This window comes from Rousettus aegyptiacus, unplaced genomic scaffold (genome assembly GCF_014176215.1).
Source record: "Rousettus aegyptiacus isolate mRouAeg1 unplaced genomic scaffold, mRouAeg1.p scaffold_m13_p_10, whole genome shotgun sequence".
Classification (NCBI taxonomy): domain Eukaryota; kingdom Metazoa; phylum Chordata; class Mammalia; order Chiroptera; family Pteropodidae; genus Rousettus; species Rousettus aegyptiacus.
Genome location: NW_023416285.1, coordinates 14,560,555 through 14,573,247, shown reverse-complemented (window position 1 = coordinate 14,573,247; position 12,693 = coordinate 14,560,555). Strand labels below are relative to the sequence as shown.

Below are 12,693 nucleotides of genomic sequence, written 5' to 3'. Positions count from 1 at the left end.
CTTCTGTGCTTCGAAGGACACCCTCAAGAAAGTGAAAAATATGTCTCACGGAATGGGAGAAAATTGCAAATCATATATCTGATAAGGATCTAGTATCTAAAATACACAAATGTATAAATAATAAAGAATTTTTAAAACTACATAATAAAAAGACAGATAATCCAATTTAAAAATGGGCAAAAGATCTAAATAGACATTTTTCCAAAGAAGATTTGCAAATGGCTAATAAGTACATGGGAAAATGTTCAACAGCATTAGCCATCAGGGAAATGCAAAGCGACACCACAATGAGATACCATTTCACACCCACTAGGATGGCAATAATCAAAAAGACAGACAATGACAAGTGTTGGCATGGATGGAGAAAATAGAAACCTTCATACATTGCTAGTGGGAATGTAAAATAAAGCCACTTTGAAAAACAGTCTGGCAGTTCCTGAGAAAATTAAAATAAAAGTTACCATATGATCCAGCAACCCCACTCCTAAATATATACCCAAGAGAAGCGAAGACACATATCCACACAAAAACTCGTACGTGAACTTTTATGGCAGCATTAATCATAATACCTAAAAAGTAGAAAAAACTCAAATGTTCATCAACTGAAAAATAGATTAAATAAAATGTGGTATATCTATAAAATGGAAGATTTTTAAGCCAAAAAAAAAAAACAAAATGAAGTACTGACACATGCTTCAACATAGATGAACTTTGAAAAACACACTAAATGAAAAGCGAGTCACAAAGGTCTCATATCGTATGATTCTTTATATGGAGTGTCCAGAATAGACACATCTGTAGAGATAGAAAGCAGGTTAATGGTTGTCTGGGGCTAGGGAGTTTGGAGGTTGGTGGTGTTGTGAGTGACTGATAAAGGGTATAGGACTTCTTTAGGAGTAATGAAAATGTCTTAAAATTGTTTGTGGGATAGTTGTACCACTCTGTGAATATACTAAAAACCATGGAATGTGCATTTTAAATGGGTGAATTGTATGGTATGTGAAGTGTATTCCAATAAAGCTGTAAACAAACAAAAAAAATGCAGAAAAAAATCAAAATTTATCTTTATTCAATGAGATGCTTTAAAAATCACCGTGATCATAATCTTTATCTTAGTCATAGGCTGATGTAAATGTTCAAGTGCAGGCAAATATATAACAGACTTCATAGAAAATTAAGTAATAGTTGTAACTATGTCAGTTGATTTACCCTCTAGCTTCAACAGTAAGTTTGAGATTCTATTTCTGACAAGGATAAGATTCCTTAACATTTCAGAAGTGGACTGATCTTATTTTAAGATACAAAGGATAGATGAAATTATTGAGTACCAACTTAATCCAAGGGACTTTATGTACATGATCTTATTTGATCCTCCCACACCCTTGAACAGGACTCCTACTCACCTTTTAATAGCTCAGGAAACTATGATCCAGAGGAATTAAGTAACTCTCCTTGGCTCACACTCACAGTTACGGATGAAGCTAGAACATGAATGCTAGGGCTCCTATAACTTTCCCTATACCCTGCCCTATGCTGGCCTGCTGGGTCACTTTATCCCTCATTACCACCGGTGAATTAAGAACCTAAAGACCTGGGGACTTGTAAGGGAAATTGAATAATGGGTATGCTAATGTTACTGTGAGCACCCAAGAATCAGGAGGAAACCACCTCCAGGCCACTCTGGAGAGCTGAGGATGGGGGCGGGGATGGGGCAAAGTTGGAAAAGAACTTCCTTATTTTCAAATGAGAAGAAAGAATGAAGACATTGAAATGAAAATCCCAAAGATTCCTCACAGCTCTAAAGTTTAGTCAATTTAAGGCTCTACCTTAATGGAGCTGAGATACCCTGGAATTCAAATAACTATTTCTTCTTCTGACTTAGTCTCATCCCAGGATCCATGATTGAGGTGTCACCTTCAGGGCTCCGATGACTGCAATTCCATCAGATGTGTTTTCAGACATTCCCCACCCGTGACCTTAGGTGTACTCTTCTGGCAAAACGCATGCCATCAAAATCAACTTTGCAAATTTAGTCCTTTTATAACTCAGAAAAATTTTCCTTAGGCCTCAAATCAAACTTCCATCTATATCACGGCTACTTTTAGTCCTTCATTAAAATTGCCATTAAATATATAACAGATCACAAAAACTTCTTTATTTTCTATAAATTTTATTATTTTTAGAATGGGTAATATGTACTTATGGGTCAAAATTTAAAATTCAAAGCAAGGAATGCACCTAGGGTTGCTAGAGCTGGCAAACAAAAATATAGGACACGCAGTTACAGTTAAATTTCAGATAAATGACAAAAAAAAATTTGTATAAATTGTCCCATGTAGAATTTGAAACATATTTATACTGAAAAATATTTGTTATTTATCTGAAATTCAAATTCAAGTGGGCATCCTGTATTTTAGTTGGCAACACTAAATTCAGCGAAAAGTAAGACTCCCTCCGGCCATGGTTTCCCAGGGACTCAGCTGCCCTCTCAAAAGAAAATCCTATTACCAGTTTCTTCGCTATCTTTCCAGGAATATTCCATAATCAGCTTTCTTTTACAGCAATCATTATCAAGCCCCAGCACAAATAGAATCTGAGAAAAAAAAAATATCTAAACCGAATGTAACGATGTCTGCATTTTTAATTTGGACTCATAACAGTTACTAAAGAAACTTAATGGCAGCCATATGATGCATCACCCAGGTAACCTTGGGTACGTTCCTTAACTTCTGGGATCATTTGAAAAAGGAGGATAATATTATCTACCTCATGTGTTTGTAGTGAACCTTAAAAAACACATGTAACATGCATACAAAATATCTAGGACAAAGTAGGCATCCAGTTGGCTAAGTTCCCTCCCTGTTTGGATGTTTTAGGGCATAATTTTGTAAATTAATTAATTAATTTGTAATTAATTAATTAAACAGTTTTTGTGATCTGTTAATTAATTAATTAATTAATTTGCGAATTTCTTAAGTTCATCATGAAGGCCTCTGTCTGGAAGCACGGGCCAGATAAACTGACTGTCTCAATGTGACCTAAATGTGCCAGCAGGTGACTCAGTGGTCTCCTTATAGCTTCTACTACACCGAATACTTACATCATTCAAGGCCCTGATGGCTCAGTTTATCTCCTTCGACTTTCACCTTACCGAATCTATTCTTGTCATCCACTTATTCAAAAAGAAATATTTGCTGAACACCAACTAAGAGCCAGGCACTGTTTCAGGCACGGGGGAACAGGTTTGAGCAAATGCGACAAAAATCACTGTGCCCAGGGGACTTGTGTTCAAGGATGGAGACACGGATAATAAAAGGATAAATAAATAAGATCACTTTAAATAATGATAAAAGCTATGTGAAAAATTAAACAGGAGTGAAAAACGCTAGGGGGAGAGGAAACCTGACTGTTCAGGTTCACCGCCCTCTGAATAGTAAATTCCTTTCATTGTACTTAAACTGCTCAAAGTACTTTAATGGTTTAATTCTTGTAATAAAAGTTATTAAGCAATATAAGGAGAGAGCAACAACCTTTACAATTTCTATGTGCTCTTTTTGTCTGGTTTATTTTTCTTCTCATCATGTATAATCAGAATTCAACATTAGTTTCTCATATCTTCCGCAAGTTTCTCCAACAGAATTTTTATGTCCCAGCTTGTGTTAAATAGAAGGGAAATAGTAAGGAAAATATTTTAAGGGAAACTTGTACAGTTTTTTAAAACATTGTTCTCAATCATTTAATTTGCTGAAAGGAGATGCTGCTGTATTTCTTGATTTAGCAGCAGCCATTCTTTTTGTTAACCCAGAGTTATGGTTTTATTTGTTGTTTTGCTCAATACTGGAAACGCTTTCTATGTTATTTTCAGTATAGCTTCTTTGCATTTATAATGATATGCATATCATCTTTCTAGGATGTGTCTCCTCACAGTGGAGAAAAGAGCGCTTTTGGTTCTTTTCAGCGCGAGTGATAATGTTCGGGGTGAATATGCTGAGGAGGAGCCACATGGCGTGAAGAAGGTTGTAAATGATTTCCAAATTCACAGACTCCAGGTGCTATTTTTCTCAGGCTCATAGAAGCAGTCCTCCGCCACTGAACCCTATCCTCTCAGGGGGCTCAGTGAAGGCTCAGGTATAAGCAATAGTCCTGCAGACTGACGCTCACAAACACCCAATGCCAAAACCATGAGGTTTCTAATGAGATACACCAAACCCTGAAGAAACTTCTGGCTTGGACTTCCTAGCATCTTGAAAGTGGCTGTATCAGCCTGAATGGGTGGCCAAGCCGTCATGCATACCATCAGAGTAGAGAAGATGGAAATAGTGTTGTCTGCCACGTACACGATGAAGAAGTGCATGGGAGTCTGTTTGAGGGGACCCGTGGCAATGAATGCCCCAGCAGCAAGCGTTTGTCCACCAGGATCCAGTCTGTCTCTTACATACTGGTATCAGACACTTGCTTGTCCAAATAACTGACTGGGCACAGTGAGTGTCCCTGTCCAGTGACCTGGTCACTTCATCCCCTGCTGCCTCCTCCAAGTCCGCTCAGCCCACCTGAAAGCGCTGGCCTTGTTTGGCTACCAGGCTTCCCCAGGCCGTCATGGCAAAGGCTGCCTACACCAAAGCTAAAGCTTCTTTCTCTATAGCATAGCCGGGCCTCAGCCCCCAAAGCATCCACAACCTTTCCAATTTCAAACCCACAAACTTTCCAATTTTAATTCATTCTTTAGACTGGTTGTATAGATACCAAAGTCTTTCAAAAGCACAGACGGGTAGTTCTACATTTCTTTGGTAAAGTCTACATGAGCAAAGGAAAGCTATGAGCAATCAAATTATGAGCGCCAGTCATAAATGGGCAATGCGCAAACCAGCTGTTCATGTTTATAATCCACTGCCCCCAACAGAAATGTGGCACTGGGAGCTGGGTGTTTTTATCTCTACTTTATAGGAGATGGAGGTGAGGCTCCCAAAGTTCAAGTGATTTGCCCACGGACGCTAAGCTCAGAAGCGAGCAAACCAGACTTAAACCATTGTGCCTCCAAGTCAAGAATCTTTTTAGGTACACCACCAGTTAGCCTATAATTTGGAGTTAGGGTATATCATGGAGTTTGGGCATAAACGTTTCAGCATTGCTAAAAAATTATAACCTCCCATTTCATTCTGCCTATAAGGTCACATATTATCAGAACGAATATTCAGAGATAATTATCTATTAGTGATGGGAGTGAATACTGAATTATTTTAAAAGTAGTCTTATCTATCTTTTCTGAGAAGCTGCTGTCGTTCGTCAGGATAATGCAATTCCTGTTTGTATATTATAAAACTAGTACAATGTATATAAAGAAAATCTTTTTCCTTTGTTCCATCTAGTGAAATGATACATTTTCATGATGATTAAAAGCAAAACGGCCTAAAGTGCTAAATTAGTTCCAAAAAAATTCTCAGAATGTTACATTAAAACTGAAACTGAAACATTACGAGGGTGGTGAAATCTACTCACATTCAATTATTTATAGTCAGAAAAATATTAGATACCATCGGTGTCTGCGGATCTATACTACATGTTAATAATGATATTGAAAAATAAGCATTAAATTCAGGGTGAATCCTCTGGATAAGAATGTATTTCTAAACAGGTCATGAGTTGAGTAGACATTTAAATTTGACTGAGTTATAAAATGAGAAACACACAAGATATGATAACATCAGACTTTGCTAAGAATCATTTTGAAATTCACTAGTTTGCAGCTTCTTAGTTGACTCTCCCTCCCCTGCCCTGCCCCTAATTCTTTTATCTTTATAGGTATAAAGTATTCATTTCATTTCTCCCTTCCTTTTTTGGAGTTCTCTTTTACTTCTTCTTTCTTTCTTTCTTTCTTTCTTTCCTTTCTTTCTTTCTTTCTTTCTTTCTTTCTTTCTTTCTTTCTTTCTTTCTTTCTTTCTTCTTTCCTTTCTTTCTTTCTTTCTTTCTTTCTTTCTTTCTTTCTTTCTTTCTTTCTTTCTTTCTTTCTCTCTCTCTCTCTCTCTCTCTCTCTGTCTCTCTCTCTCTCTTTCTCTCTCTCTCTCTCTCTTTCTTTCTTTCTTTCTTTTTTTGGAGCAAGAGGGAAATGTGATGTTTCTACAGGGCAAGTTGCATATTTTGAGGCACCAATACAGGCTTCTCTGCCCTACTTTTTCCCTTGGAAGTCAAGATCTCAGAAGCCTCTGAAATGGGTAGTCTTAATTCTACTCAAATTCATTTTACGGAATTACTTCTTACAAGCGCTTTTTCAGAATATTGCTTTGTATTTCAATAACTACATTGATCTTCCTGCCTCTAAAATTTGGACTTTCCTGACTTGATGATATCATTTTTGGTGTTGTCCTTCGTTGTCCTCTCCACAACTCCCCCCGCCCCCAACCCTGAATCACTCTACACTGTTAATAATACCAAACTAATGCTTTAAAGAACAGGCGTGTTAAAAGACAAGCTTGTCAAGCATATTGCTTTGAACCTGAGTTTTATAGGAATTTCTAAGCCAGGATGTTTCCTCAAGTTATGGTTATATTGAACAAATATTAGTTATTAAGAAGATCCTTCTAATACCTCTTCTTCCTTTTGATTCACTATAAAGGGTTTGATTTCTTTTGGAGGCACACAACTAGTATGGAATTTAGCTTTGTCTATCTCATGCAAATCCCGCAGGGTTTGTAAAACTGCAACCCATAATCCCCTCTTGAAAAAACACACTGATTATTTGTGCTTATGCTAGTTCCAAATATTACAATAGTTTCTGGATTTTTGCCACATTCCTCTCTAGATGGTCATTTGGGAGACTTTGTTTATAATGTGTGTTTTGAATGAAATTTTAAAATTCCAAGACTACAGGATATAAGACTCAATTGTGGGTTAAACTTAAGTTTGCATTTTTTCAAAGGCCTTACTTAGTTTACAATAGCAAACATTGAATAGAAAATGAGAGAAGATACGTTTTTTCCCCAAGGATTAGTGTTTGAAAGAATATAAGAGAAAGCATGCAATTTCCAAGAATTAGGGAATGTTTTCAAAATGGCCTATAGCTAGTTCAGTGGGTGAGTTAGGTGGGTGAGTTAATCTGTGTTATGGATATCAGGAAAACCATTTTCTTTAGTTATTGTGCTAACTTTGATTTTAAAATCAGAAACAAAACCTTGAATTTAAAATAGTCCATTCACTACACCCCCAAAAAAGTTATGTTCCTGGGAATAAACAGTATAATAGCAACTCTTTTAAGGCAATATTAAAAATATAAAAGCTCCCTTGAGACTTTTTCCTTCTAAGAAATTCTAGTTTCCCGCCCCCCCCCCCCCTCATATTCTTTGTTTATTTTAGGATCTGATGCTAATTAAAGAACCCCTTAAGATTTTAGGAACAAATTAAAGACTTAATGATAGACTTAATAAATCAGTGTGTCTGATTTTAGATGTCCCTGCTCTGGCTCTTCCTCCTGCTGTCCCTTGGATATATTCTTTTACTCTCCACTCCTTATAAAATGGAAAGCAGTGAACACAATAGACAACACATGTAATACTCAGTCACCATAAACTGGTGGATTTTTCCTCAAGATGTTTCAGTTTACATTCTCTCTATAAATCTCTCTCTCTCTCTCTCTCTCTCTCTCTCTCTCTCTCTCTCTCTCTCTCTCTCTCACACACACACACACACACACACACACACACACCAGTGATTTCTATGACGTAACCTTTCTGGAATTCTATAAACACAGGATAGGCAACATGGGTTAACCACTCGTCTAGGAAAGAAAATAAGCAGACAGTTGCCCACAGAACACATCTTACGTTTGGTCTCCTATGTATGCCAAGAAAGCGATTGCTTTGAGTCCTTGTCTGAATAATAACAGGACCTTGAAAGCACTATTGCTATTTTAAAAGGATGTTGCTTGTTAACAGAATGCACAATGAATTATGGCCTCTGCATTAAGCTCTTTCTTTGATTGTTGACATTGATCTTCAGAAATGGTGTGGTAGGTAGCTAACTGCACATGCAAACCTTATATTAGGTACAAAGGAAAATACTGTACTTAGAAAAAAATAAAATGTAACATAATGTCACTGGTTAAAATAAAATCGTTTGTTATTCATCGAGATTAAGAATAAGATATTAATGGCTCATATATGGCAGTTTCCTTAAAACTTTTATGAACTAGGGTGAAGAATAAATGAATAAATAAATGCCCTAAGCATTGCCCTTCTTCACTAAGTGACTTGACTAGTATTGAGCCTGATTAATATTGCCCCCAAACAGTGACATCATTCACAGCTTTACGCTTAGCAGCTATATTCAACAGTGGAGTTTTAGGCCCAAAACTACTTCTAGTTTTGTAGTGCCAGAAAAAAAAAAAAAGAAAAACAAAACAAAACAAAAACAAGAGCATCATTAGAGGAGGGGTAGGGAAGGACGTGACTGACAGTCTTGTGTCTTTGTAACCATAGCTGGAGATCATTGTGATAAATACTAGCAACTTTTCTATTCTACAGAAACAATGACATCAGGAAGCTACACTCCTACTACTAGTGATTATAGAAACGGTGAATTCAAGGAGTCAAATGAGTCCCTGTAAACTCCTAAGGCAGAGCCAAAGGATGGATGTTCAGTGGAGGCAGAGGGAATACTTTCTCTCCATTGCACCCTTATGGACTCATTTGGGCTCATGAATTCAGGTGCTATCTTCGCAGATCTAGCAAACAGGAAGAATCTGTTGTCTCAATTACTGATTCCAAATGAGCATTGTAGGAGTATACTGATTTACTGTGGTTATACAATTATACAATTCTTCTCATTTCACCCCAGGGGTAACTCTACAGCATCACAATCTGAATGTGAACCCAACTCAGATTGTGGAGGGCGGGAACCCCTTCGGAGGCTCCTTCTTTCCCTTCAAACATGCTTGAATCACATGAATATTGGGCAGACAGGACCCAACTGCTGAAAACCTACAACCCTCACCTCTTCTCCGAACCCTAAGTCAGTTCTGTGACTGATTCTTCCTTGGTGCAGCATGGTCGAGGGGGGTCGACAGACCTTCAGCACACTTCCTTTTTTCACAGAACCAGTTCTTTGGGAGAGGGGACTGGGAGAAGCAGGGTAAAGGTGCACATACTTTTACTTCTTCTACCACTATCAGCCTTTTTCCCTCACTACCCTCTCATCAGTGCTCTCTGGTCCTGCTCTTCATCACATCAAAGACCAACTGTCTGCTTCCTAAGCAGATGAGTACTAACCTGACAAAGCAATTCATACTGCGAATGTGAGAGAAGCACTCCTCTTCCCCATGCATGTGTGCACACATGTGTACGTGCACACACACACACACACACACACACACACACACACCACATACACTCACACCCTTTCTTCCTGGACAGCAGCCATACTTATCATCATGAAACAAAGCCATTCTGATGAAGAAAGATAAGCCTAATGGAAGAGGCGAAAAATTATCTTGTCGATTTTCTACTTAAATATTTTCAATTATTTACAGCAATTCATTCCAAAGTCCAGAGCTAGTCGGTCCAGAGGAAATGTCTAGAAGAGATCATTTGTAGGAAGGGCAGAGACTGGTAAACAGGACAGCACTCAGGTGTGCAGTGGTTCATCCTTGATTCCTCTCTTTCCGGCGTCAGCCCCCTAATCCATTGGTAAGTCTTGCTGATTCTATTCTCAAACAATAACCCATGTTTAACAATCTTAACTGTCTCCCCACTACATCCTAATCCATTACCATCACCTCTTTTCAAGTACCTGCATTACCTTCCCATCTTCTCCCTACTTCTACTCCACCTTTATCCCTCACAATCCATTCTCTACAAGACACCCCAGAGTGATCTCTTAAAAGTGTAAATCAGATTATGTAACTCTTAAATCAAAACTTCCCATATACATTGTCTCTTGCCTATTTCTGTAATTCCTCAAGCATTTTGCCGTGATAATTAGCACTGGAAATTCTTTAACAAAAAGGCTTTGTTCTATCTTGTAGTAACAAAGAAGCTGGGAGCTTGAGGGGGCGCCATCTTTCAGATGCAAGAGAAAAAGTGGGTGGTGACAGCTATCAAAGGGAGGAAAGGTAGCAGAGTCCTGGAGGCCTACAGTCAAGGAGAAAGGAAGATGCTGTGAGCTGACTGGGGCCTGAGGAGAGGCCTGAGCAGAGCAGTGGAAGGATCCCTAACCGGCCCATAAGGCCCTACAGCATGCGGCTTCTGCTCACACGCTCCTCTCCCCGAGTTCAGCGCTCCAGCTATATTCAAATGTCTTTCATTCCTGAATACGGAAATATCAGCTTGCCTTGCCATTTGTTTTCTCTGCTCAGAAGGGCCTTCACTAGCTTTTCCTCCTAGCAGATATTTGCTCAGTTCATACAACTTCCCAGAATAGATCTCACCCACGACAAGTTAATTTCTTAATTTCTTTCCCTTGCTCTAAAGTTTGTACAATTGTTAAGCCTATTCTTTTACTCTAAATGACCACTTTGTAATAACGTGTTTCAGCAGTTTTCCAACTTTTGAACTTTTCTATACACCATGAAAAGTAATATTTAGAATTCTATTTGATGTAAAAAATATATTGTACAGAACAATGTCCTTTTGAATCAGAAAGGCAACTAGATGTCACTAGTGTGGAAGAGAATAAATCTACTAGTCATTCTGACAAATAGTTTCTCCACTCTGATGGCCTCCTTTTCTGGACTCTGGATAGTTACACACAGACTAATACTCATATCTCTTTACTTTTAACATGCAAATTAGTCATATCTTCTGCAATTGTTCTCAACCAGACATTATAGAAATATCTATAAGTAATAAATTTATAAGTGAATACCCATTTGCTCAGGGCACATAAACAATGTCCAAGGAGAACAATTTAATTTTTTTAAATGAAAGATTATTGACTTTGTTATCTATCTACTTCCTTGGAGGAAGACCTATTGGTTTTAAAAAAAATAAGTGCTATTAAGTGTTATGTATTTTATTTATAATTCTATTCTGGAAGGAGGATTCCCATTAATAAATGGAAACATTAATAAGTACTATAATATCTAAATAAAAGTACACTAAGTCATCTTCTTTGGGGGGACTATTTAGAGTGTATTTTTCAGCTAACTAGAGAGATCCAGATAGAACTGGAATACTTGGAAGAAGGCACATCATTACTAGAGCTAGACTTGAGTTCTTTTATGGCAGGATTGGACAGCTGCTTGCACCTGCCTTAACTTTTTTTCAGGCTAAAGTTATCTATTCCAGGATCCTATGTCATGCGGTGTAAAGCTTTGGTTTCAGTCAGTCACTAACACAGAAATTTGGCCATATTCGAAATTCCTTGCAGAGGAAAAAAATGGCCAAGGCTTTCAACAGTAGTACAGTACTGCTTCTCACACGCTGGCAAAAGCGGACCAGCTCTCCATTACAGCAAGAACGCATATTGCCATCTCACTCTTAAAGTCAGAGGGTCATTGCATTTTGGCCCTAAAAGTGACTTTAGAGTTCATGTGGTCCGACTTATTGATTTTACATTTTTCTATGACATTATAGTAACATCTCTTGCTCCCTTACGGCAAATATCCAAGGCCCCTAATTTAATTAACAATATAGAACATTTGTACTACAAGTGCCCATTAGAGGATGTCAAGTGACAGAAATGCAATTGAGCAACTCATTCAAGGACTCCCCCTTATGACTCCTGACATTTAAGAGAGATGTCCAGCGGACAGATTAACCATCCATTCATGTATATTCTCCAATTCCCATCCTTAATTTTGTAAAGACATGAGAGAACAACATGCCAGGGCCACATTTTCCTTAGCCTCTTGCTCAAATATATTCACCAAGTCGAGAGTAAGATGTGTCCTCTCTTTATAATCAGGGTTGGTATGAGAATGTCATTCACATAGCATGATTCAAGATATTGACCACAATGTCAAGTGGTATTATCTCTACACAGATCCATGTGATAAATTCTTTCTCGAATTTAGTTTTAGGGAATGATAACACTCATGTTTGCTCTTGTCAGAAAGCGAAACTCCTGTAGCCTATCATCTTTCTTCTTTTTACCTTCACTGCCAGAAAAACGTGAACCAAATTTATTGCCAAATGTAATCTGATCAACTCTGGTGCCTAGAAGTATTTACCTCTCATTTTCTTCTTAAATATTTTATTTCTAAATTGCCTCTAGCAATTTTAGAAGTGTGTAGATTGACAATAGAAATTTAAATTAATAAAATGGGAAAAATCATCGGTCAGACTTGCCAATGACATTTGTCCATGCAGAGGCCTCTCTGCCAACGTTTCCATTTGTAGGGTGGTGAAGAGATCTTGTGTTTCGTGTCAGAAAACCTGGGCTTAACTCTCAGCTACACAACTTACTTGCTGAATAACCTCAGAAAAGTCACCTAGCCTCCATTTTCTCATTTCCAAAATAGGGACATTAATGCTGTTGATCTCCTAGGTTGTTGTGACAACCAGATGAGAAAATGTGGGAGATGCTTTCTAAATAGTGAGTCACTCTAGAAATGTTCATCGTTGTAACTTCCACGTTCTGTCTTACAGAATGTTCTGATCCTCTCTATTTTAAACAATACATCTTTGTGGGGGTTTTAAAATAAGTTGAAAAATTCACAATGAATTCACAAATTCTTTGATACTCCTCCTTTTAAGAGAGGCAGCC

The 12,693-nt window shown here is 37.8% G+C and overlaps 1 pseudogene; it reads right to left on the bottom strand.

Moving 5' to 3' along the window:
* Positions 1 to 438: 438 nt before the first annotated feature.
* Positions 439 to 5,751, bottom strand: LOC107505446 (annotated as a pseudogene).
* Between the last annotated feature and the right edge of the window lie 6,942 nt (positions 5,752 to 12,693).